General features: G+C 52.0%; 1 long non-coding RNA gene across 1 annotated transcript in view; it reads left to right on the top strand.

Moving 5' to 3' along the window:
• Window positions 1-935: 935 nt before the first annotated feature.
• LOC146839287 (uncharacterized) overlaps window positions 936-27751 on the top strand; it is a 43919-nt gene continuing 17103 nt past the window's right edge. Inside the window, exon 1 of the long non-coding RNA XR_014981056.1 lies at window positions 936-1227. This is a non-coding gene — a long non-coding RNA (uncharacterized LOC146839287). The remainder of the gene's footprint in view (window positions 1228-27751) is intronic.

Below are 27751 nucleotides of genomic sequence, written 5' to 3'. Positions count from 1 at the left end.
TTCCACACTCTCCTCTTTTCTTTGCTCCCGCAAACCAAAATGGTACCTTTCCATAATAGTACTAATCTTTGGCAAGTAATGTAAATCTAGTTGTCTTGCACATATTTCATATTCATTCAACCCCCTCTGATCATTTTGCGACAAAGGAGGTAGATTTTCCAACACCTCTTGTCCTTCACCCCCTAAACAATGTAACAAAAGTGCCTGCTTCCTTTCACCACTCAAATTCGTTCCACACACCCTGGCATAATTTTCAAAAATCTTTTTCCATTTCTTCCACTTAATAACCGGTTCTCCTGGATCTGACAAGAAAAACGGCGGCGCTGTAACATTCTGCATACTCACAAGAGGTGTAAATCACTACTTCCCCACAACCCAACTAGTTGCTAAAAGTGCTTAAAGTCCAAAAGATGTGTCAGTCACCATATGTCCCAGCACGATACCGCTATATCAAACACGTTTGTTGATGGTGTGTTTGTCACCGCAGATGACCTTCTCAGTTTAATTCAATTTACAATGCTCAAATACTTGTATTCCACAAGTGTAATCAAGTTTCAAAAGAAACGTTTATTCCCCTGACCACCAACCAATATAGTGATCCTTATCCAGTCTCCGTCCAATTCTCAACTTCCAATAGACCGTCGATGATCTTCTTCGATGTCCTCCAACACTTGTGCTGCAAAAAAGAATTAAAAAAAAAAATATATATATATAAGAAAAAATTCCTTCTTCCTCATCTAAGATGGCCGCCACAAAACATTTGGTCCATTTTCTTCAGGCAGTTGGGCTTGCTTTCTCTTTGAGCAATCTCGGATCGTTTTCCTCACTCAAAATGGCCGCAACCAAACTCTTCCTCATCTAAGATGGCCGCCACGAAACTTTTGGTCCATTTTCTTCAGGCAGTTGGGCTTGCTTTCTCTTTGAGCAATCTCGGATCGTTTTCCTCACTCAAAATGGCCGCAACCAAACATCCGGTCTATTTTCTTTAGTTAGTCTGGCTTGTTCTTCTCCTTTCACCACACTCAAGATGGCCGCCAACCTTTCCCACAGCCTTCAGTCCTTTTTCAATTGCTCACTGACCTTCAGACGTCGTGAAGCATACAGAGACCACTTTGATCCTCAGTACCTGCTCAAACAGCTTTCCACAAGGCTCTTCCATCCGCAATTTCCCACTTTTCACTGCTTGAACATGCTTCAAAACGCTCGACCCTCATCCAGCACGTCTCTGTAAGTTATCACCTTTTTTTTCTCTGAAATAATCCAAGCTCTTCCTTCTTTGTTGCTGTTGAGGCTGTCCCTTCCTCTGGGTTCTTTTCTCCGCCCAAACGTCGCCAGTGTAATAAAGTAAATCCACACCAGATGAAGATATGTGGTAAGAGGTATTTATTACAGCCTCAACCAACAGCCAGCATATCAACTGTCATCATAGAACCCTCACATGACAGAACCTCAGAACAAGCTGGTTCCATGCCTAGTGTTCTGGCATGGAGCCATGTTACATCATTACAGTCAGCTTCCTTCCCTCCTTCGAGAAGAGATGACCTAAATAGGTCCCTTCTTGTCGACAATATTGCAGCTTAGAGAGAGACACTTTGTGATGAAAGGCAGACAAATGACGCAACAATGATGATGTAGCTCCTTTACAAATCTCCTCAGTATCTGCGGCGATTAGCAAATCGTCAACATACTGGATAAGGGTAGCACCTTTAGGTAAAACAAGGGCATCAAGCTGTGCTTTTAAAGCCTGACTGTATATTGATGGGCTTTCACAGTAGCCCTGTGGAGCACGTTTAAAACGGAAGCTTCGACCTCCTAAACAAAAGCCAAAAATATCTCTGCTCTCCTCTGCAATCGGGATACTAAAGAAAGCATTCTTTAAATCAATTACTGAGAACCAAGCAGCGGAAGCTGGGATCATAGTCAACAAGGCGGTTATATCAGGGACCACTGGAAACTGTGGCACAACTACCTTGTTGACCTCTCTAAGATCGATCACAAATCTGTAAACAGGCGGCTGAGAAGGGTCAGTACGTTTTAAAACAGGCAGAACCGGACTATTACAAACGTTGCCTCTTGTCTCTTCAATGACATCCTTCTCAATTAAATCATAGATAATTGCTAACAACGCTTTTTCACCTTCCTTAGAGATCTTGTACTGGGGAATGCGGGGCAATTTAACATTGGCTTTTAAACTGACAACATAAGGCGGTATTTCCAAAAGGCCCACATCATTAGGGCCGGTGGCCCAAAGGGCATCAGGAAGAGACGACAATTCAGCTGGCAGTTCATTCTTTGACAAATACATCGGAGAAATCACTTCCTTACCCAGCGTAAGTTGTACTCCCGAGGGAGAACAATATAATGTCGCATGTAATCTCTTCAACAGGTCCAATCCTAACAAGTTTTCATTACATCCTGTCGTTAGGATGAGGGGTGCTTTCAGCTCACAAGGTCCAACAGAAAGGGCCATAAGACTTGAGATCGGGTTCCTAACCGGGGCGCCAGAAAAACCTACTGAAACATTCATTTCGCCAGACAAAGGCGCGCCAGGGAGTTTTGAGCGCATAATAGAACTCTTTGCAGCACTAGTATCCAGCAGAAAGGGCTCTGTTATACCCGCTGTAGTCACCTTAACATACGGTCCGCTCTGATCCACTGGCACTGAAACAACTCCCTCTCTCTGTCTATGGCTGTCCTAGTAATCATTCCCTTCCGTATTATCATCTTCTGCATAGTAGTCATTATTATAGTACTGCGCTGTCTTGCCAGTCGCATTGGCTTGCTGATCAAAACCATTCATCGTATTTTGAGGCGGAAGAGGTCGCGCGTTCTGGGGAACATTTCCACGCCCTCTACCTCTTGGGGCTTGCTGGCCACCTCTACCTCTTGCGCCATAAGCATTATTTGTGCGCTGCAACAATCTAAGACAATTATTTTTAAAGTGACCCTCCTCCTTGCAATATGAACATTGATTGGGACCGATAGGGACACGTGGTTGATAATACCCATACATTTGCTGATTATTCTGGAACTGTTGGGGTTGCTGATAGATACCCTGGGTTTGCCTATAATTATTCTGACCTGCACGTGGCGGATAAGCCTGCTGTAAAAGAACCTTTGTTTTCAACTCTTTCGTTTTCTTCTCTGCTCTCTCCTTCTCATCTTTATCCCTATTTTCATAATACTGCGCAGTAGCCAGTATTTGCGCTGAAGAGGAAACGGCCCAAGAACTCTCCGAATCTTTTAATTTCTTACACAACTCTGGAAGCAAATTATGCACAAATTTATCAACAAATAACCGTTGGCCCCCTTCTGTACTCATGTCCTGACCACTGTGGTCGATAAATGTTTCTTCAAACCTGGTGAAGAAATCGGACACTGTTTCATCTTTCTTCTGTTTGCATGCGGATAATTTATCCCAATTTACACGTATTGCAGGCATTAAAGTTTTCATATAATTAATTATTCTACCAGGGAGTTCTGCTACCATGTGCTCAGGCTTGGCACCACCGACCTGTCCATTGTCCACATTAATGATATTAGCCCATGTGTCACCTAGTTCTGCAGCATGATCTGCATTACGAATCAATCCCCACAAAGGCTGTGGAACAACATTTCCGAACAACATATCTATGTCAGCCAGGTTCATGACACATGATTCTGCAGTCTGTGATAACTCCTTATAATATCCTGCAGGGTTCTTACGGGGGTCAGGCAATGTCTGTTTAAGGGCTAATACTTCAGATCGTTTCCAGGGAACATGTACCCAAACACGCTGAAAATGTGGCAGAACAGGTGGATTAGCATTCGCATCACCAGGTCTCCAAACTGGAGGAACCTCACGCATCGGATATTGTCGCGCTTTTACCTGTTTCCCTTCAGGGAATTCCTGTCCAAACAACGATTGCTGACAATCCCCATTCCTGAAAGACAGCAGTGTCGCAACTGCTTTCTCAACATCAGAACCCACAATCGTACCTTTTCCAAATTCAAATCGCACTTGACACAACTCTTGCGGACTGGAGTCTAAATCATTATCTTCCAATTCCTCACATAGGATTTCACACATTTTCTCAAAAACGTACTGCTGTTGTGGCGCTTCCCACTGATGAAAAACATTAACAACAGATTCTACATCATATCTAGAAGGATAAACAATCCATCTACGTGCCATGCGGTCCAGTTCTTCTTTTTCTCTAGAACCAGGTATTTGACTACGTAACTGCTTACGTTGTGGACCAGGGGTCGTAGTAGATGACCCAAAGAGGGGTGATATAAGACTAGTGACTGCACTAGCTATTCGTTGTCTTGCAGAAGGAGAAGTTGAGGCAAGAACCGGGGGAAAAACAGAGGGAAGGAAAACGGGTGCAGATACAGATACAGGGGTAGCAGCAGGTAGGGCACCAAGAGAGGCAGCTGATGTGCTAGGTAAAGTCGCAGGGGGTGCAGAAGTGGTAGGTAGCAAAACCGGCGGCCCTTGGGAAGGCAGTGCTACCAGGACAGGAGCCGGCTGAGGAGGAGCTGGCGGCTGCGGGAAAGCTTGCTGCGCATTAGCTGGAGGCTGCACATTTACGGGCTGTGGAGGCGCTGTAGCATTTTGCGCATAAGGGGGTGGCGAACTTAGCAAATGCGACATCAGGGAATCTTTCTCTTTCTCTTTTGACTCATCTTGGTGAAGGGGTGGCAAAACTGGATAACATTTATCAATGACTAGTTTGCGTTGCCTTTGCGACTGCTCATTCATTCGGTCCTCTTCATTATCCTTAAACTGCAAAGCTGCTTGCATTATCGACATACCTCTCTCTCTTTTATTTTTCTTTGCTAATTTAATTTCCTTTTGTTTGGCTTCCTTTCGCCATAGGCGGAAAGAATCAAACATCGCCGGCCGGGCTTTCTTCTTGAACAATTTAACTTCTAAATTATCTAGGATCTCTGTGTCGAAACTACCATTTTGGGGCCATTTTAAAACACCATCCTTTCTGGTGTATCGGACCCATACTTCATTATACGTAATGGGGCTGTTAGACCTGTCAGCCCTTTGGGTGGTCCCTCCTCATCATTATTTATTTTGTCCCACTTTTGCCTCAAACCCTGTTAGAATTTTTCCTTTTTGGGAACCACCAGACTTTTTAGTGTTGATGCAGTGTCAGGGAGCCATTTTCCCTACCCCTGGAACTTCTGTCTGAGGGCCTGAGACACAAAATGGTGGCCACCCATTGTCACCTGTGACATCACTGGAACCTACTAGTACCTTCCAGAACATTCTAGAACCCTGTGACAGAGGGAGGCAGGTTTGGAATGTTGGGAAACCATCTCAGGTTGACAGTTGGCAGTTGGCAGTTGGCACCTGACTAGTGAAGGGAGAGGACAGAGAAACAGAAGGAGGAAGGAGTAAGGCAGCAGGGGTGGAAACTTGTGCCTGGAGTGGGGTCCAGAAACCCTCCCTTGATGCTAGTCCCTACTGACCAAGCCCAGCCTAGTGCCCTGTGTGGGACAAAGACCCGAAAATCATCTTAAGGACCTGAACAGCCGGAACAGGCCTTAAAGGAGAAGAACAGCAAGTTCCTGACCTGTTTGGTGGAATCCTCCTGGAGACCCGACGTCGAGTAGCCTGGAGACCTGGAGCCCGAGGTGGAGAAGCGGCGCTGACAGAAGGCAGGCGTCGTACCCGGAGCTGCTAGAGGTCGAGTGAGGGCGCCGACGGAGGTCGTGGGGAGACACCGGAGGTCAAGTAGAAGTCACCTGAGGTCGAGGTGAGGCGTCGACGGGGGAGTGAAGTCCGCCCTCCGGAGTCGCCGGAAGCTGAAGTGAAGCGTGCAGGAGGTCGGGAGTGGAGATCGCACTCCGGAGTCGCCTGAAGTCGAGGCGAAGCGCGCAGGAGGTCGGGAGTGGAGATCGCACTCCGGAGTCGCCTGAGGTCGAGGCGAAGCGCGCAGGAGGTCGGGAGTGGAGATCGCACTCCGGAGTCGCCGGAACCCGAAGTGGAGCCGACGGAGGTCGGGAGTGGAGGTCGCACTCCGGAGTCGCCCGGAAGCGGGGAGACCGTGACCCTGTGACGCCGGAACCCGACATCGAGCCGAGGCCGCCCAGCGTCATCGATCCGGAGCCGCCTCACGGCATCGACCCGGCGTCAGGTAAAGCGGATCGACCCGACATCGAACCGAGGCCGCCCAGCGACATCGAACCGGAACCGGCCGACGGCATCGACACGGCGTCAAGTGGAACCGATCGACTCGTCATCGAACCGGAGCCGCCCATCGACGTCGACCCGGCGCCGAGTAGAGCCGAACACCGAGAAAAGGGCAGTAAGTGGTAGAAAGGGCATCTGAGGCCCTGTGGAGCCCTAAAAGATCATTCTAGGGGCTAGAGGGGTGTTAGGACCAACCTGAGGGTGCTGGGGGGGGTGAACTGAGACTGGTGCAGGGACCTGTGTGAGGGACTGTGTAGTTGGTGAGCCAGAACCTTAGGGTACCCTCATTTTACCTCAGCTTAGGCCCCAGCCTTGACCACACTAGGTGGGACATCCCCAGGCCTCCCCAGTGACCACAAGCTGTACTTTGGCATGGTAAAATCAATCTACCTCATAAATGTGATCTGATTTGCAATTGTTTGACCGCTTATATTATTCATTGAAGGAGTGTTATTTATTGTCTAACTGTATTTATTCCTGCCTGGTATTTATTGTCTGACAGTATTTATTTGCCCTATGTATTTATCGCACCTCTATTTATTCCTTGTGTATTTATGACCTAGTCCTATTTATTGCACCTGTAAAGTGTTATTATTTAATTGACCTGCTATTTCTGAAGAAAATCCTTTTGTATTGTATTTGTGACATAACCCTGCAACTAAGAGAAAATTAAGATAAACACAAAGAGATTCTTTCATAAATTTTTACGGTGTAGTGTCGTTTTTGGAACGGATGAACGCATGGTTATTGTGAGGGTGTGACGTACGCTTAACACGGTGCCTGACCCCCGACCGCTCGAGCTAAGCTACCCCTTATGCGTGGAAAGGCCGGGTGACTGCTAACCCGGTTGCCCGGTTTCCAACATAAAATTGGTGTTCAGCGGTGGGATAGAGCTGTGCTTGCGTCCACTCGACAATAACTGTGGGTAGTCCATAGGCCTACACCGGGAGTTTTCTCCAAGCGGACTTCCTAATTTTGAGTTTTGTTTTTTCTAAATTTACTTCTGGTGGTGGGAGGAGGTATTATAAAAGGTACCCCCCTGCATAGCTTCTGTAAACACCTGTCTTCTAATCTGAGTGGGCAAAATGGAGTTTGTGTTGGAAGATGTGGAAACTTATACTGTGGCCCAACTCAGAGAGTTTTGTCAGAGAGAGGGGGTGTTTTGTCCCCAAGGTGCAAAGAAGGGTGAACTCCAGACCAGCTTGAGGGCTTGGGGGGAGGCACGACGAGAAAGTAAGGCTGAGCAGGAGGACAGGGATGGAGAGCCTGATAGCGAGGGGGCTGGGTTGTACCAACCTGAGGTGGGGAACCTAGTAGCGGGGCCCAGAACCATTTCCAGGAAGGGCAGCACTGTCTCTAGCGGTGGCTTATCTGAAGCAGAGTTAACTGACCGGAGGGAGAAAAGACAGCTCACATGGAAGTTAGCGGAGCTGGAGAAAGAAAAGGAGGAACGGAGGATGGCTCACGAGTTGAGGCTCAAGGAGATGGATCTCCAGATCTTACGAGTCGGGGCACAAACTGTTCCTAATGGTGGCAGCAAAGACCGAGAGATCACCAGGGAACCCAAACCCTATCTGCCGAAAGACATAGTAGCTAGCTATAGTGCAGGGGATGATATTGCCAAGTGGCTAGCGGCCTATGAGGTCTCTTTAAGGGCCCATGGGGTTCCAGAGAAGTACTGGGGAGGGGGATTGTACAAATACATGCCTCCAGCTGGTAGGGATGCATTATTGGCCCTAGAGCAGGATGAGCAGACCCACTACCCCACCATGAAAGTGGCGCTCGTGAGAAAGTTTGGACTAACACCCGAGAAATACAGACAGAAGTTCCGGGGTAGCCACAAACTGGGCACACAGAATTGGGTGGATTTCCTGGATTATGCGAAGAAGGCATTAGAGGGTTGGATTCAGGGCAGTGAGGTGAGGGACTACGAGGGGTTGTTTGATTTAATGTTGAAGGAACACCTGCTCGAAAAATGTTTCCCTGAACTGTGTCGACACCTGGTGGATAGCAAGCTGACCAATCCCCGGAAGCTTGCTGAGGAGGCGGACATTTGGGCTAGTACCCGGGTGTCCACAAGGGGGACTGGAGGGGATACTCAAAAGGCCGGACAGGGCGCCCCCCAGAAGAAAGAGGGAGGGGAAAAGAAAAAGGAGTTCTCTAAAGGCCCCCAAAATAGTTTCCCAGGGAAGGGAACAGGATTCACCCCTAGGGCTAACCCACCCAGAAACCCTAATCCTGGCCAGAGTCAGCAGCCAAGGGTTGTCCATTGCTTCGAGTGCGGTGGCGTTGGACACTATAAGGGAGATGCGAAGTGCCCGAAAAGACCACCCCCTCCCATTGGAGGAAAGGCCCCCGGAGTAGTTAGTGCAGTGCTCGGGGAGGAGATGCCCTTAACTAAGGGAAGGGAGTGGGCGGGTGTCACTTTAGTGTCCCTGGGAGAACGGGAGATGGTTCCTAAGATCCAGGTGCCCGCAAATACCGTAAAGTATGGGCAGTGGGTCACCATCAACGGCCAAAGAGGGGAGGCTCTGAGAGACACGGGAGCCAGTATGACTATGGTACGTAGCCAACTGGTGTCTCCAGAGCATGTAATTCCCGATGTACTCCACCCAGCCGCGATGGCTGACGGCAGAACAGGCCACTATCCGGTGGCCGAGGTTCCCTTTGAATGGGAGGGGGTTGCAGGTTCACTTCGAGTTGCCGTAAGCCCTCCCGTGCCAGTCGATTGTCTGCTGGGGAATGACATGGAACACAATGCTTGGAAGGAGGTGGAATACCGGACTCATGCTGAGATGCTGGGTACACCTGACTGGGCCTGTGTCAGCACAAGGTCCGCGACTACCCGGAGGGGGAGTTCGTTTCGGCTGGAGCCTGGAACAAAGGCCCAGCCAGCTGCCGACCAAGGGAAGAACCGAGGACAGGAGGAGCCTGCCTCGGCATCCGCGCCCCGTGTGACGGATAGGCCACCGGAGGTGGTGGACCAGGAGTCCGCGGTGGGGGATGTTACCAAACTGGAGGACCTACCCATCCCGGCCGAGTGGCACGTGGAGGGAGGGCCGACCAGGGAGGAATTCTGCAAGGGCCAGAGGGAGTGCCCTACCCTTGAGGGACTGAGGCGACAGGCCGAAGCCCAGGCAGCAGGGAACGTTGAGGGGAACTACAACGTTTACTGGGAGGATGGCCTCCTCTACAGTGAACCCAAGGCACCCCTACATGGATCGTCACGAGCCTTAGTAGTCCCTCAACGTTATCGAGCCTTCCTACTGGAGTTGGCTCACGAGATCCCCTTGGCAGGACACCTGGGGCAAGACAAGACCTTCGCCCGTCTTGTCCCACACTTTTATTGGCCTCAAATGAAAGTGTCGTCCGACACCTACTGCCGGACATGTGTGTCTTGCCAAGCCAGTGGGAAAACAGGGGTGAAGCTGAAAGCTCCCCTGGAACCACTTCCTGTCGTTAGCACCCCCTTTGAAAGGGTGGGCATCGACATTGTGGGTCCGTTAGATCCACCTACTACAGCTGGTCACAGGTTTATCCTGGTTCTGGTGGATCATGCCACACGGTACCCAGAGGCCATACCTCTGAGGACCATTACTGCACCTGTTGTGGCTAGGGCCCTGATGGGAATCTTTACCCGAGTGGGTTTTCCCAAGGAAGTTGTGTCCGACAGGGGGACCAACTTCATGTCAGCATACATGCGGGCGATGTGGAAGGAGTGTGGAGTGACCTACCGGTTCACCACTCCTTACCACCCCCAGACCAATGGTCTGGTGGAGAGGTTCAACAAAACCTTGAAAGGCATGATCAGAAGTCTGCCTGAAAGCCTGCGGAGGAAATGGGACGTCCTCCTACCCTGTCTATTGTTTTCCTACAGGGAAGTGCCACAGAAGGGAGTGGGCTTCAGCCCCTTCGAGCTTTTGTATGGGCACCCTGTGCGTGGACCTCTCAGCCTGGTGAGAGACGGATGGGAAAGAACTCCCAGAAAGCTTCCCCAGGATGTGGTGAGTTACATGCTGGCCTTCCGGAGCCAAATGGCTAAGTTGTGGAAGCAAGCTTCTGACAACTTGGAAGCCAGCCAAGCAGTAATGAAGGCGTGGTATGACCACAACGCTCACCCAGTGGAATTGGAGCCTGGCCAGAAGGTGTGGGTGATCGAACCAGGAGAGCTTAGCGCCCTCCAGGATCGCTGGTCAGGACCCTTTGAGGTGTTGGAGAAGAAGGGTAAGGCTACCTACTTGGTGGATCTTAAGACCCCTCGCCAGCCCCTACGGGTGCTGCATGCCAACCGCCTCAAACCCCACCACGAGAGGCCCGAAGTCATATTGATGATGGTGACTGACGGAGCAGAGGACGTGGAAAGCGAGCCTCTCCCCGACTTATTTGCGTCTCAAGAGAAGGATGGGTCGGTGGAGGGAGTGATTCTCTCCCCATCTCTAACTCCTGAACAGCAGGAGGACTGCCGCCAGGTCCTGGGACAGTACTCTTCGTTGTTCTCCCTTGTTCCGGGTAGGACTCACCTGTGCGTCCATGATGTGGACACAGGAGACAGCCCACCTGTGAAGTCCAAGATCTACCGGATGTCGGACAAGGTGAAGGCCAGCATACACAGTGAAGTCACTAAGATGCTGGAGCTAGGAGTGATCGAACCTTCCAGCAGCCCCTGGTCCAGTCCGGTGGTGTTAGTACCAAAAGCTGCACCACCGGGTGCCCAACCGGAACTGAGGTTCTGTGTGGACTACCGGGGACTGAACTCAGTAACCAAGACTGATGCTCATCCGATCCCGAGGGCGGATGAATTGATTGACCGGCTGGGAGCTGCCCAATATCTAAGTACCTTTGACCTTACTTCGGGGTACTGGCAGATCTCTCTGACTGATGGAGCAAGGGAAAGTTCAGCCTTCTCCACGCCCAATGGCCACTACCAGTTCTGTGTGATGCCCTTTGGGCTCAAGAACGCACCTGCCACGTTTCAGCGTCTGGTGAACCAGATCCTCACTGGAATGGAGAGTTTCTCTGCTGCTTATCTGGATGACATAGCCGTCTTCAGTAACAGCTGGGAGGATCACTTGCGTCACCTGCAAGCTGTTCTCCAGGCCCTGAGACAAGCTGGATTGACGATCAAGGCCAGCAAATGCCAGATCGGGCAGGGGTCGGTAGTGTACCTTGGACACTTGGTGGGTAGGGGAGCGGTGCAACCCCTCCAGGCAAAAATCGAGGCTATTATGGCCTGGGAACCCCCCAAGACTCAGACTGAGGTCCGAGCTTTTCTGGGCCTCACAGGATACTACCGCCGCTTCGTGAAGGGGTACGGGACCATTGTGGCCCCCCTCACGGAGCTTACGTCCAAGAAACAACCTCGACGGGTAGTCTGGACGGAGGCTTGTCAGCAGGCCTTTGTGAAGCTGAAGCAAGCCATGTGCGAGGCCCCGGTCTTAAGGGCCCCAGACTTTTCTAAGGAGTTCATTGTCCAGACGGATGCATCGGAACATGGCATTGGGGCAGTATTATCGCAACTCAACGAAGAGGGTCTGGATCAACCCGTGGTCTTCCTATCCCGGAGACTACTTCCCAGGGAACAGAGGTGGAGTGCAATAGAGCGTGAAGCCTTTGCAGTGGTATGGGCTCTGAAGAAGTTGCGGCCATACCTGTTTGGCTTGCACTTCCTGGTTCAGACCGACCACAGACCCCTTCGCTGGCTGATGCAGATGAAGGGGGAGAATCCCAAGTTGCTAAGGTGGTCTATTTCCCTACAGGGAATGGACTTTCAGGTGGAACATCGGCCTGGAGTGGACCACGCCAATGCAGACGGTCTCTCAAGGTATTTCCGCCTTAGTGATGAGAACTCCCAAGGGGTTGGGTAGCTCTCCCCACTTTCAGCTGGGGGGGACGCGTGTTAGACCTGTCAGCCCTTTGGGTGGTCCCTCCTCATCATTATTTATTTTGTCCCACTTTTGCCTCAAACCCTGTTAGAATTTTTCCTTTTTGGGAACCACCAGACTTTTTAGTGTTGATGCAGTGTCAGGGAGCCATTTTCCCTACCCCTGGAACTTCTGTCTGAGGGCCTGAGACACAAAATGGTGGCCACCCATTGTCACCTGTGACATCACTGGAACCTACTAGTACCTTCCAGAACATTCTAGAACCCTGTGACAGAGGGAGGCAGGTTTGGAATGTTGGGAAACCATCTCAGGTTGACAGTTGGCAGTTGGCAGTTGGCACCTGACTAGTGAAGGGAGAGGACAGAGAAACAGAAGGAGGAAGGAGTAAGGCAGCAGGGGTGGAAACTTGTGCCTGGAGTGGGGTCCAGAAACCCTCCCTTGATGCTAGTCCCTACTGACCAAGCCCAGCCTAGTGCCCTGTGTGGGACAAAGACCCGTAAATCATCTTAAGGACCTGAACAGCCGGAACAGGCCTTAAAGGAGAAGAACAGCAAGTTCCTGACCTGTTTGGTGGAATCCTCCTGGAGACCTGACGTCGAGTAGCCTGGAGACCTGGAGCCCGAGGTGGAGAAGCGGCGCTGACAGAAGGCAGACGTCGTACCCGGAGCCGCTAGAGGTCGAGTGAGGGCGCCGACGGAGGTCGTGGGGAGACACCGGAGGTCAAGTAGAAGTCACCTGAGGTCGAGGTGAGGCGTCGACGGGGGAGTGAAGTCCACCCTCCGGAGTCGCCGGAAGCTGAAGTGAAGCGTGCAGGAGGTCGGGAGTGGAGATCGCACTCCGGAGTCGCCTGAAGTCGAGGCGAAGCGCGCAGGAGGTCGGGAGTGGAGATCGCACTCCGGAGTCGCCTGAGGTCGAGGTGAAGCGCGCAGGAGGTCGGGAGTGGAGATCGCACTCCGGAGTCGCCGGAACCCGAAGTGGAGCCGACGGAGGTCGGGAGTGGAGGTCGCACTCCGGAGTCGCCCGGAAGCGGGGAGACCGTGACCCTGTGACGCCGGAACCCGACATCGAGCCGAGGCCGCCCAGCGTCATCGATCCGGAGCCGCCTCACGGCATCGACCCGGCGTCAGGTAAAGCGGATCGACCCGACATCGAACCGAGGCCGCCCAGCGACATCGTCCGAACCGGAACCGTCCGACGGCATCGACACGGCGTCAAGTGGAACCGATCGACTCGTCATCGAACCGGAGCCGCCCATCGACGTCGACCCGGCGCCGAGTAGAGCCGAACACCGAGAAAAGGGCAGTAAGTGGTAGAAAGGGCATCTGAGGCCCTGTGGAGCCCTAAAAGATCATTCTAGGGGCTAGAGGGGTGTTAGGACCAACCTGAGGGTGCTGGGGGGGGGGTGAACTGAGACTGGTGCAGGGACCTGTGTGAGGGACTGTGTAGTTGGTGAGCCAGAACCTTAGGGTACCCTCATTTTACCTCAGCTTAGGCCCCAGCCTTGACCACACTAGGTGGGACATCCCCAGGCCTCCCCAGTGACCACAAGCTGTACTTGGGCATGGTAAAATCAATCTACCTCATAAATGTGATCTGATTTGCAATTGTTTGACCGCTTATCTTATTCATTGAAGGAGTGTTATTTATTGTCTAACTGTATTTATTCCTGCCTGGTATTTATTGTCTGACAGTATTTATTTGCCCTATGTATTTATCGCACCTCTATTTATTCCTTGTGTATTTATGACCTAGTCCTATTTATTGCACCTGTAAAGTGTTATTATTTAATTGACCTGCTATTTCTGAAGAAAATCCTTTTGTATTGTATTTGTGACATAACCCTGCAACTAAGAGAAAATTAAGATAAACACAAAGAGATTCTTTCATAAATTTTTACGGTGTAGTGTCGTTTTTGGAACGGATGAACGCATGGTTATTGTGAGGGTGTGACGTACGCTTAACACGGTGCCTGACCCCCGACCGCTCGAGCCAAGCTACCCCTTATGCGTGGAAAGGCCGGGTGACTGCTAACCCGGTTGCCCGGTTTCCAACAGGGGCCCACGCCATGTTTCACATACAGCTCATAAGTTGGAGTTCCAATTGGAGGAACCGGACACGAATCCTCCAATCGGGAGTCCCTTTTACAACCAAAACAAAACAAATTTCCAAATATACTAGAACCAGGCATCTTTGCTCACTAGTCTAGTTTCAAACTTCAAAGGATTATCGAATACGATAGTCTCGTGAATACACGAGTCCTCTGGCTTTGGCACTTGCAAGACCCAAATCAAAGCGATCCCGAAGGATACCAAAATCCCGAAGGATACCAAACAAACTGGGAGACGCTCCACTTATACTTAACTGAGGTATCGATGACTTCACCAGAAGACTCTCTCAATTGTTTCGCTCTACCAAATCGTCAAGGGTCCAAAACAGGGCGATTAATCAGGGCAGCAGTCCTTCGTAGCCGTCGGGACGCGGAGAACCTCGCAGAAAAGACTTTCGGACCACGTCGACATGCAGGGGTCGATGAAGTGGCGGCCTTCCTCCAGAATTTCCACACGAAGCTCCTCACGAACCTCTGGCTTGGACCGGTACCACTGAAATCGCCCAACGTTGGGCACCAACTGAAGTACCGGGTTTTATTTTTTTTTGTAAATCTTTTTATTGTTTTCAGACAACAAAACATAAACAGGTCACACAAGACAGGTTTCTTTCATGCAGTGCATCTGGGGTGGCGCAGCACCGGAAACTTATGAAGACAGCCCAGAGACCAAGCTAGTAGCCCGAGCTGGCCTACATCCTATGTTACGTCCACACTGTCCAGGCCGGATAGGCGGGCCCGCGGCGGCTCAACTATACATCCTCGGTATGCTTTCCAAAGCGACCACACCTCCTCCCATTTCCTGGGACACCCTCGTGCCATGTATACCGTCTTTTACTGTAGCATACACCAGTCCATATCGTTCTGCCAGTCCCTCAATTTCGGCAGGGTCGACGCCCCCATAGACGGGCTATATTTCTTTTGGCAACCATTTGTCCCAGTGTGACCCATAGTCTCCCCCGTTGGGACAAATCCGTGGGTTCCCAAATGTTCAGCAAACATCTCTTAGCCTCCGTGCGTATCTCAGTTTCCCACACTTCCCCCATGCAGGACACCACTCGCCTCCAGTACCGCTGCACCCCCGGGCACTCCCATAAAATATGAAAGAAGGACCCTCTCTCTCCACACCCCCGACGGCACAATCCCTCCCCTCCCCTACCCATCGCCTGGAGCCTGGTGCAGGAGACATACACTCTATGCAAAATTTTTAGCTGCACCAGTCGGAGTCTAGCTGATATCGCTACTTCCCTAGGAGACCCCAGAGCGATAATCCACTCCTCATCGTCAATCTCCAGCCCGTCTGCCACCCATTTTGCTTTCAGGGAATCTAGAGGGTCAGGGGGGTTGTTAATCAGTTTTTTGTATGTGAGGGAAATGGCATGTTCCGGCATGGGGCCGTCCAACAGCCTATCCTCAAGCGGGGAGGCCTGCGGAAGTCGGGTCCCCGGTGGGATGTTAGCTCGAAGGGAGTGACGGACCTGTAGGTACCTGAAATATTCTGTACGCGCCATGTCATAGGTGTCCTGGAGGTAGGCAAAGGATCTGACCCCCTCCGGCCCCCAAAGGTCCCCCACCCGGGAGATCCCGATGAGGTCCCAGTTACGGAACCCCCTCGTAAGCCCCAGACTGCCTAATCTCTCTGAGGCCCACAGGGGGGTGGCCAGTGTAAGTGTGTTAGCCCACCCCAGCGCCCGGTGCGCGGTATGCCATATTTGGACTGAGTGCTTCGTTGGCCCCGTGAGGTGGAACTTGCCCGGTCTAGAGTATAACGCAACGTCATAGTTTCCCCCCGGGAGCAACCACCTGTCCATCCCGTAACCCGGGTCGTTGCCGTCGCAGTATGTCCCCTGGTTTATTGCCGATAGGTGGGCGGCCCAGTAGTACTTGCGGATATCCGGAAGAGCGATCCCCCCATCATACCACCCCAGGGTGAGCTTCCGCAGCGCTATTCTGGGTACTCCCGACCATAGGAGGGCCCTCTGCGCCGCCTCCACCGCCGCAAAATATGAGGTAGGCACCAGATCCGGATGGTTTTGGAGCGCATACAGAAACCTAGGGAGGGCCATCATTTTAAAGAGGGCTGCGCGGCCCAGCAGCGACAGCGGCAGCCGTTGCCACGAGGCTGAGTCACGCTGGAACCGCTGCAGCGGCGGCATGAGATTCCTGTCAAACCGGAGGGCTTTATCCAGCGTGACAAACACTCCGAGGTATCTAAAGCCCTCCTCCGCGATTGCTAGCGGACAGGTGTCAGGCAGCCTGGGGGGGTCACCGTGCAGAACATAAAGGACGGATTTAGCCCAATTGATGCAAAACCCAGAATTCTTCCCGAAGCTTGCAAAAATATCCATCACCGCCAGTATAGATCTCCGCGGGTGGGAAAGATAAAGGAGGATATCATCAGCGTAGAGGGATATTCTGTCTTCCCATCCGTCCGCCCACCGTAGCCCAGTGAGGCATCTGTCCTGTCGGATCCACGACGCCAGCGGCTCGAGAGAAAGCGCGAAGAGGAGAGGGGAGAGCGGGCACCCCTGCCTGGTGCCCCTCTCCAGACCAAACACCTCAGACACCCTGCCGTTAACCACTACCTGCGCCAGTGGCTCCGTGTAGAGAAGGCGAACCCAGGCCATGAAGCGCGGCCCAAAGCCCAACTTTCGGAGCACTGCCATCATATAGGGCCATTCGAGTGTGTCGAATGCCATTGTGGCATCAAGCGATACTACCACCGCGTCCTCCCGAATCGTATGGCACCTACCCAGTACACCGTGCAGGCGGCGGAGATTGAGCGCCCTGTTACGGTGGGGCATGAAGCCGGATTGGTCCGGGTGGACCAGCGAGGGGAGGACTGAGTGGAGCCTGTTCGCAAGAGTCTTGGCAAGTATTTTCGGCTCTGCGTTCAGCAGGGAGATCGGCCTATACGAGGAGCAGGCATCCCTGGGCCTCCCCTCCTTAGGTATGGCCACTATGGTGGCCACGCGCTGGTCACGCGGCAGCATCCCCACCTCTGCACTCTCCTCGAACATTCGTAGGAGATGCATGCCGAGGACGTCCGGCTTCAGCTTGTAGAGCTCGATAGGCAGACCGTTGGGGCCCAGCGCCTTCCCCGGGCGGAGGTCCAGAATCGAGCGCTCCAGTTCGGTCGCGGTGAGAGGGGCTTCCAGAGCCTCTCGGTCGGCATCCGACAGGCTGGGCATACGAATATCCGCCAGCAAGTCGTCTGAGTCTTCCTCCGGACGGTCCGACCCCCTACTGTATACCCGCCGGAAGTGCTCCGCGAATTCCGCGACAATCTCTCTGGGCTCCGTTACCGTATCCCCCGCCCGCGTCCTGACCTCCGGCACCACCGTTGCGGCCCGCTGCTTTTTCTCCAACCACGCAATAAGTTTGCCTGCCTTGTCTCCCTGGTCGTATATCCTGCACACCTTGTGCTGAATGGCAGCCTGGGCCTCGTACGTTACCAATTCCCAGTATTCTGCGGTTTTAAGTCGCAGCCGGTGGTGTACACTCTGCTCCACCTCCTCACATGCGGCCTCCTCAAGCGCACGCAGGTCCGCCTCAGCCGAGGCGACCTGTGCCTCTCGTTCCTTACGGCAGCCGGCAATAGCCGACCGGGCCTCCCCCCGCAGCACCGTCTTGAAGGCCTCCCATAGGGTAACCGCAGAGTTCGTCGACCCAGTGTTGAACTCAAAGTAGCGCTCAATGGAGCTAGTCAGCTCTCTTCACGTGTCCTCGTTCCGGAGGCGCCAAGCGGGTATGGGGAAAATACATCCCTCCCTTCCACCCTCTAGCTCCGCCTGCACGTACACTGGCGAATGGTCAGAGATGCCCCGCGCCAGGAGCGAGGCCTCTCGGATGTGCATATCTGGCTGCAGGGAGGTCAGGACATAGTCCAGCCGAGAGAAAGAACGATGCGGACCCGAGTGGAAGGTGAAGTGTCTACTGTCAGGGTGCATCAGCAGCCAGGCGTCCGTAAGCCCGAAGGCTTCAAGGAAATCCGCCAACCACCTCTGCCCCGGGGGGGTCACCCTAGGCGGGTGCCTATCCAGCGTGCCGGAGGCCACCGCGTTGAAGTCCCCCCCAACTAGAACCTGTCCGTCAGGGAAGGAGAGCAGAAGCTTACCCAGGTCTGCATATGCCAGCATCTGTAGGCCGGGGGGAATGTACGTGGAGACGAAGTTTACCCGGCAACCCGCCCACCTCCCCGACAGACCCGCGAATCGTCCCAGGGAGTCTATTTCGGTGCGGTCAATTTGTAAGGGCAGGGAACGACGCAGCAGGATCCCCACTCCCCTCGAGCCAGAGGTGAAGCCGGAGTGCACCGCTAGGGTATATCCAAATCTATTGAGGGCCTGACACGTGTTCCCCATCAAGTGCGTTTCCTGTAAAAGCACTACATCTGGGAGGTGGCGTTTGATGAACTGCATGACAATAGTACGTTTAAGCCCGTCTCCCAGGCCATTGACATTCCAACTAAGGAGCCTAAGGCCCTCCCTCCCGCTCCTAGCCATAGTCCCTACTGTAGATCTCCGCCCGTCCCCGTGCCCCGGCGCTGTCCGCCGTCCCCCAGCAACCAGCAGTGTGTGACCATAACAACCATGAAACGTCCCCCCCCTCCCACCCACCCCCCCGCAACCCTCCGCTGTAAACATCACAATTAAGGCCAACTCAAGTGGCCCAACAGCCGGCGTTTGCCATAACTCCCCTACAGCCACTGGAACTTCCCCCCAGACAAAGCCCCCCGCCCCCCTCCCTGCCCCCTGCTCTGCGGGCCTGAAACTACCCACTACCCCAATTAGCAGAGCGCCTGTCGCCCAGTCCAACCCGGAGAGAGTAGCCACCCTCCCCGGAAAAACTCTGTTAGGGAAAAACTGAGGCCGGCGCCAACTCCAGCCGCCGCCAACACTATGCCACCCGCAGTATTACACCCTACAATGTGCAAGGCAATTTAGGGTCCAGCTCAGTGTCATTGGAAATCATTAAAGAGAGGGGGGGAAAAGCACTCCCATCCACCCAACCTCCCCGCCACCCCCCAGGTCACCAGTTCTGGGCAAATACTTTACTGTTCGTTGCGGCCTGCTGCTGTGGACAGGATGTTCAGCGCTTCGTCGTGTCCGGGGGAGAGTCCCATCGTGGACTGTTCGATCTGGACCGCCACGACCCCTGGCTCTGGTCCGCTCTCCCCACTCCGTCCTCCATTAAGCCAGGAGATGCCTCCACCACCCGGGGCAGGCGGTCACGGTCGCGCCCGCCGCGGCCCTCCGCCGGCACCGCGTCCAGCCACTCCCGGACCGCCTCCGGCGAGGTGAAGAAGTGCGACTTGCCCTCTGCGATGATCTTCAGTTTAGCGGGGAAGAACATCATGTATTTAATCCCTCGCTCCCTGAGCACCGCCTTGACGCCCAGGAACGAGCGGCGCTCCTGCTGTACCTGGAGCGTGAAGTCAGGGAAGAATCTGATGGTGGCCCCCTCATGTTGGAGATCCCCTTTCCGTCTGGCCTCCTGCAGGATGGCGAACCCGGTCCCGGTAGTTCAGGATCTTGGCGATGATTGTCCTAGGCGGGGCCCCCGGCCGGGGCTTAGCGATCGGGGCCCGGTGAGCCCGCTCAATCGTGAAAAGCTTCGAAAGCCTTCCGGGCTTCAAGTGGTGGAGGATGAGGTCCTCGAGGAAGAGCTCCACACTGCCCCCCTCCATTCCCTCCGGCACACCCACGACGCGGATATTGCTTCGCCTCGCCCTCCCTTCTTGGTCCTCAAGCCGCAGGGCCATTTGGCGGTGTTGAGAGACTAGCTCATTGATGCGGCCCTCCAGTCGCTTCTCTGATGCCTGCAGGGCCTTAATGTCCGTCTCGTTGGCTTTCGACCGCTCTGTAGTCCTTCCGAGATCCGTACGGAGTAGGTTGACCTCGATCGAGATCTTGTCCATTTTTGTCTCCAGGTTCGTTCCCATTGTCTGTATGGCGGCCATGATGGAGGTCAGGGAGGGTTCCGCCTGCTCCGCCGTGGCATCCGCCGTTACCCCGGGGAGCGCCGGACCAGTGGGCACCGCATACTTATCCAGCTTGTTGGTTTGCGAGGGTTTCCCCGCCTTAGGGCGCATGGCAACAGCGGTCCGCCGCTCCGTCAAGGACGTGCCCCAGTCTGGGCGCACGCGGTGTGTCCCCTCGCCGTCCGGGCAAGCGCACCGTCGCCTCCACCACGGCCGGCGTCGCCCTCGTGGCTCGATCAGCAGTCGCTTCCCCGCTCCGAGCGTCGGCCACTCCTGTCCCTCGTGTGCGCCAACCGTCGGCGTGAGTCACTCCCGGGGACCCCCAAATGCTGGGCGCTGGATTGCGGGATGGCTGTTCCGGTCGCTCCTCGCCCCTGGGCAGGTCCCCCCCAGAGCGGGCCACCGCCGCCGACCGCCTCCTCCCCGGCAGCCTTATTCCTAGGGTCGCAGCGTCCTCTCGGGTGTGGGCTCACCACTCGTTGAGTCCAATGCAGGCCTCACCCCCGCAGCGACCCCGCTGTCTCCGATTTCCGCCTCAGTCACAGCCTTGTTCCACGGTCTCGGAGCTCTTCAGGGCCCGAGTGCCAGGGCCACGGCACTCTCCTCGCCACTCCCAGTCCGGAGCGTTGCCTCCGCCGATGCACGGCCCCACCTCCAATGCCGGCCTGCCACGTGCCTCGATCCGCGTCCGGGGATCAGCGCCGCGGCGGCAAGCCGCCCCCGCCGGACCTTCGTGGGCTCGGCCCCTCCGCAGAACAGTTTCCAGGCCTCACTCTCTCCCGCAGTAGTCCGGCTGCCTCCCGCGATCGCGATCCACGCCGCAGCCCCGCAGGGGATACAGGCCTCAAGCCGGGACCTCTAGTTGCGGCCGGCCCGCGCCTCAGGCTCCAGCCGATCGCGGATGCCGGCGCCGCACCAACCGATGCGGCCACCGATCGCCCCCTCTGTCGCCGGGCGCTCCTGCTGGCCTCTGCCGAGCGCGCCTCCCTTCAGGAAGGCGGCGCAGCCGCTCCGGTGCCTGCAGATCGGATATTTGGGCGGATTTTAGCGGGCAGCACAGGTAGCTCAACGGAGCTCACGGACTAAGCGGCCATCGCTGTCGGCGCCTGGCCACGCCCCCCAAGTACCGGGTTTTAGAACCCAGCGGTGCAGGGGAACACACCCTAAGACTTCGGATTCTTCCTGTTTCAGACCCACAGAAACACAGAGTCTTCTAGGTGAAATCAAAGATCGTATTTTATTGGCTGCAGACCAATCACAGGTATCCGAGAAGTACACCACGATGTATGTTCTCAGGAGACTGCTCCTCAACCAAAAACCTGTCTTTACTTATATACACAAAATTACGCTTTGGGGCAACACCGCCCCTGTTTTACAAGTGGTCATTCACATATTTTAGTTTCAAAGAAACAGCAGAGTCATAATGACAATCCCACATTTTAGTTCATCAAGCATACAGTCATTGTACCCAGCGAGGCTCAGAACCCTCATCAGATAACAGCAGACCCCAATAAAACGGGCACCTCCTGCTCGTAAAACAAGCCATAAAGTAGGAAACAGAGTCAGGTGTGAAAACAGTTTAGTCAGGGATCGTGTGCGAACAGGGGCTTTATGATGGGTCGAGCCCTGATGCTAATCACATTAGGCCGCGAGAAAGGAACCGGCCGGACAGGATCGACCTCGGGCAGCTGAGTCGGCTTGCACAGGTCAGAGAGAAGTCACAGAAGGTGTACGTGTCCTTTAGGCCTAAACATGGCCTTAGAGTGCAGCCTATGTGAGGGCAACCACAAAATGGCTACTGTACTAAAATGGAACCCAAAGAGTTCAGTATGTGGTATCGTATGCACAGTGAATTCATTAGAGAAACATGACGAAAACACTCATACATACCGCGTTACTCATTTGCGGTTCGCTGATACCAAAATTGACATGGTGGGACATGCCACCGACATGGTTCCGAATTTTACAGTACCACAACAGGTAAGCCCCCGCTTTACAATGTAAAATATTTATGGCCCAGGAGAGTAGAAGCGAAAAAACCCACAATGGGTAGGAACATGTTAGAGAAACAGATCACCAAATGTATTTAATGCTATGGGGGAGGAACCATAAAACCAGACGAGAAAGCAGGGGCGGATACTTCATTGGAGCGGAGAAGTGTTGCCCCACTCATGTGCCGCCCCAAAGACCCAGAGATAAAAATAATTCATTACTATTTTATTTTGTAATGTCCCGTCCTGAACCGAGCGTCAGGGCAGGCCTGCTCAGTGAGCAGGGAGGAGGGGTGGGCAAAGGGCCGCCTTTTGCACTTCTTGAAAGTGCGCGTGTGTCTTTAGCCGGCCGGCTTGAGATAGCCAGCCACACATGCGCACTTTAAACCTCTGAACCCAGCAGGGCTAGGATGAGAGCAAGTGCAGGCATCCCATACCCTCTGAAGTGTGGACAGAGGCCGCTCCCACCAATCAGGGCACTGCTCACATGCAGGTTAACAGCAGGAGGGAGTTTGCTGGGTCTTGCACTGAGTGAGGAGGATGCCATCAGGATCGGTAACCCTCCCCCCAACCCCAGCCTCAGTAGATGCCAGCCGCCACTGCGGTGATTTATAATATCTAATGTTAAGGTTTTCATATGAGTACAGAGTAGACATACAGTACAGCAAGTAGGCTCATTTATAAAGAATTTGTAATCGTAATTATGATGTGATAAACAGTGAGATTAGTACACAAGTGAATACAGAATACTGGGCACTGAAAACAACTAAAAGTCACTGCAAAGGCTTTGTGGGTTTTTATATAGCGCTACAATCGACTCCCGGAGGAGTATCTCTGCGCTTCGACCGCTGGGGAACCCGTCCTGGCTCACCCTGAGAGATGGTCCCTAATGGGTATCTCCAAGGTGCGACCAAGCATCCCTGGCGGTCTGGGGGGGCCGTTGTGAAGATGAGGCAAGCTAATGCCCAGAGTTGCCAAGTGTGGTCCCTGACTAGAGTAGGCACCGAAGCGAGAATTATCGAGTCCGCTGACCCTGGTCCAAGACCCTGCCGCGTTGGGAATTGAACCCTGGTCCCAGGCCGTCCTCTGCTTACGGGTCTGCCGCCTCTAACCAGTGAGCCACACTTCTCCACTTTCAAATTAAAAAGAGGCAAGCTAAGCTTCGAAATTGTATGGAGAAAGACAAAGCAAATATTTATACAGTTACTTTAACAGGGAAAATGAGAAAACATGAAGACGCAGAGCATGATGGGTAGGACAACGAAACACGCAGGTTTTAACTTGTGCAGAGGAGGAAACGTGAAACTCATCAGGAAAGAAAATACTTCAGCTGTATAGTCACTCACATTATTCTTCTGCCCGAGGTACCATGGCCCGCGCCGTGAATGGATCATTCCTGCGGGCCAAAATCTGAAACTAACAAAATATACAGTGGCCCTTAGAACACTAAGGAGTGACACCACTCCAATAATGGCCATTGCTACCAGAACATTTCTACCGGCGGTATGGCACAAACGTGCAAGGTTACCGATTGTGCCCCCAAGCGACTAGGGCACATTTTTTAATGACTGTTTGATTTCTTATTAACATTGATTTTATATTTATAGCTGGAAGAATATTTTTATGTTTTTATGTATTTATTGCTCGACTTGCACATAGTTCTGCTTGATTTTTGCCTCCATTTTGCACATAAGTAATGGCCAAAGAAAATGACCCTTGAATAAGTTTGGTTCCTTTTAATGAATTGTGCTGTGACATGTCTTAAAATGATTTTATGATGTATCTATTGACATGTTTTTGCACATGTGCACGTTGATGGTACTTGGCTACTACTACTACTTAAGCTATAAGATAAAACGAGTTCAGGAAAAGTCAGCAGTGGAGGAAAAGAAACCCAGCCAATCACAGAGATGATAAACAGGATGTGGGTGAAGAGAGGGACACAAGGAAGGAGGGCAAGCCAAAAGAAGGGGACTGTGAAAACAGTAACAAGTAAATAAGAGTGCCAATTAAGCCAGCCTATGGTAAACTATGGGAAGTCTTTAAGCCCAGGAAGGCTCTTGGGAAGCCCACAATGTGTCTTTGCAACCAAACAGATGTGCTGCCTAGTAGCCTAGACCTAAAAATAAGATGACTGGAAAAGGGTTTGAATGTCTTATTAAGGACGATATAAAAAACAGTCTTATTCCCTTATTGCCTGTTGCGGTAGGAATGTAATGAGAAAGAGGGTGAACTTTCTCTGGTACATGGGGATACTAATCTGTGGGGTGAGGATATGGGTGGCGGATGGAAGGGAAAACATGATCTGCAGGAAGAAGGTATGAGGGATTTCTGCAGGCAGAGTCGCTTTAAGGGAGAGGGTGACCTCTAGGATAGGTATGCAGAGGGAGGAGGCCTTGATCCTCTATCCAATGCACATAAAGTAGGGACCCCCTGCAATAATGGAAAGTTCCTGAGGCAGGGAAAAGAGACAACAATAATGTAGATCCTCAGGCAACTACTATCTTTACTATCTAACAGTTATTCATAACAAGTAGAGTAAAACGCTGCTGAATGCAGATGAAGTCTTAAGTACAAAAAACGCTTACAAGTTTGCAGAGAGGTGCCTGAAGGGCAGCGTCACCTTTCCTTGTGCAGTGAAGCAGTGGGGGCAACGCTTGGGACGCGATGGAGAAATCGGGCTCTGAAATGCAGTACACAAGGCTTTAGCCTCCGGTGTCGCTGCTTCATTGCCATGCAGTAGCAGAGTGATGCACAAGTAGAGTAAAACGCTGCTGAATGCAGATGAGGTCACAAGTACAAAAAACGCTTACAAGCTTGCAGAGAGGGGCCTGAAGGGCAGCGTCACCTTTCCTCGTGCAGTGACGTGGCGGGGGCAGGGCTCGGGACACGGTGGGGAGATCGGGCTCTGAAATGCAGTGCGCAAGGCTGATTTTATAGGTAATTGTGTTCGTAAGCGGTCCCGTGCTGTACTGAACTGCAACCTTCAACTTGTTCCGGTGGCTTTGGCGGAATCAAAATGGATTAATGAAATGACACCAGATCCGCGTGTCTCCTTTCGAAAACAGCTGGCGAAAACAGTTCCAATCCATTCTGCACTGCTCCCAGCTCGAACAAAAACAAGCTTTAAGACACGGTGTTGCCTTTAAAGCAGGGTGCGAATGTGTTGTCCGGAAAAATGCTACCACCGGCCACAGCTTGCAGTGCATGTGCACGAGTGGTGCGGGCGCAGCAGTAATCATGCCATATGACGCCTCTGCTCAAGCACGCCCCCGCGCACATGCACTGCAAGCTGTGGGCGGCGGTAGCATTTTTTGAAGCCCTTACTTTAAGTGTCACCAGACCAGTGCAAGCGCTGGGTCAGGCGAGACCTAAAAAGGACAATAGCACTTACAAAAAGGGCAACAACAACTCCCACACCAAGTCCTAAAACTTCTGATGAAGTAATAATTAATCCAGAACTGTCTATTACTTACAATAAGGAACCATTTATTCTCTAAGATAATAAAAGTAATGAAGAGAGAATAATAATGTTTGGTACAGCATTCAATTTAGTAAAACTTCAGCAAGCTGAAGTATGGATGATGGATGGTACTTTCTCAATATGTCCCAAACCATTCTTTCAACTCTATAGTATCCATGGAATACATCATAATTGCAACATTCCCTTTATTTACGCCTTGCTTCCTAACAAACACAATGCAAAGTATATGGAGATCCTAAATAAAATTAAACAGGAGACCAATGATTATTTCCCACAAAAAACTATTATAGATTTCGAACAATCTATGATAAACGCTATACTGAAAACATACACAAATACCTACTATTCAAGGGAGTTATTACCATTTTAATCAATGCTTATGGAGGCACCTCCAAAAATCTACCCTCAGTGTAGAGTATGCAACTAACACAGCAATTAAATTCCAAATTAAAAAACTAATTGCATTAGCCTATGTACCTGTGACATGTTGCGAAACATTACAATTTACTACTAGAAAGCCCTTTTTATCAACAACATGAGCAACAATTAATTCCACTCCTGGATTATTTCGAGGACACCTGGGTGGGCAGATTACATAGATCTGGCCATAGGCGGCAGCCCAAATTTCAAATTCCCTGGTGGAACGTATATACTAGCACACTTAATCAACAAGCTAAAACTAATAACGCTGTTGAAGGATGGCATAATGCCTTCCAACAAACAACAGGAAGAGTCAGACCAACACTTCACAAACTAATAACATCACTACAAAAAGAACAAAGCTATATCCTAGTACAAGAGGCCTAGAGTACCTAGAAATGATTGCAAAAAGCCTACTATAACATATCCATAAAAATTAAATTAATAACACATTCCTTTTACTTCATAGCAGTATACTAAAATATATTATCTTTACACACATTAATAGTATATGTGAAAAATTAAAACACAATAAAACATAACATTATTTACCGCCCAAAATTAAATAATTTTCTTTCACTTACCATACTTGTTTTCTTGATTTAATATGCCACATCTTGTAAAATAATACAGAGAGGTTTGAAGAAAATATCCTTAAAATGTTTCCCGAATAAAAAATGTAAAAATACAGCTGTAGTAAAAATGTAATCCTCTATCAATAAATCCACAATCTGGAAACCATCAAAAAGCCGAAAATAATTTAAAAAAAAAGAAACGCTCCAGGAAAACCGAAACATTATGTAAATGTATATAAAATATTAGTTTGTAAAACTAATATACACTTCTGTTAGAAATGAGGGGCCTCTGGTTGACGCAGGTGTGAACCCACAACAAGCAGGGACCCTTTACTTCTTGTCAGGGCGAAGGATGACTCCCCAGAATAACCCCTGCTCACCCTCTAGGTGCGTGGCGCGAGCAGTCTAGGCTAAGTCTCAGGCGTACACGGTTAAGCAAATGCAATTACACATACAGTAAACCCCTTGCATGCACCACAAATGGACACCAATCCGGTAGTATATAAAAATAAGCTTTTATGTAGTTTCAGCAGAGTTAAATACAAGGCCCAGTAACGTTGAACTGATGGGGCCACAATTCTTAGGAATACGGTAAAGTTCTCTTTGTTGTGGAAAGTTCTTTAGGCGCGCACAAGGTAACTGTAGGCCTCCGCGCACTCCGTGCGGAAGCGGCGACCGGGAAGCCCACGGCAGATGACAGGGAAATCAGAACGTTGCGGACCCTGGATCCGATGCGAGCTCGTGGTCGAGGTTGTGTGTACAGTACCTTGTTTCTTGACGCGAAGGTGGGTGCGGGATTTCAGCGGCTCTTCGACAGAAGAGCGAGGCGGCGTCCGGGGCTCCCACACTTCACGAGGGGTGTCTGGTCTTCAGGCTCACGGCAAGAGCGGGGTGTTGCAGGTGGCGGGTGAACAAAGCGGGGCAGCCGGGCACGCAGATACGTCCGGGCCGTCCGAGGCTTGGAGATGCTCACAAACGCCGATTCCGGCGGGAGGGTGAAGGTGCACAGCGAGCCTCCAGCGAGCGAGGTGACAGGGGCAGCCCAGCACAGCGTAGGGGGAGCGGCTCCGATCGAGCGAGGCTCTTCCCAAGGCGGGGGCGGCTAAGCAGTCCTGGTCACGG

The sequence above is a fragment of the Triturus cristatus genome, chromosome 4_1 (genome assembly GCF_964204655.1).
Source record: "Triturus cristatus chromosome 4_1, aTriCri1.1, whole genome shotgun sequence".
Classification (NCBI taxonomy): Eukaryota; Metazoa; Chordata; class Amphibia; order Caudata; family Salamandridae; genus Triturus; species Triturus cristatus.
The sequence above is the reverse complement of the archived record's forward strand: the minus strand, read 5'-3'. Positions and strand labels throughout refer to the sequence as shown.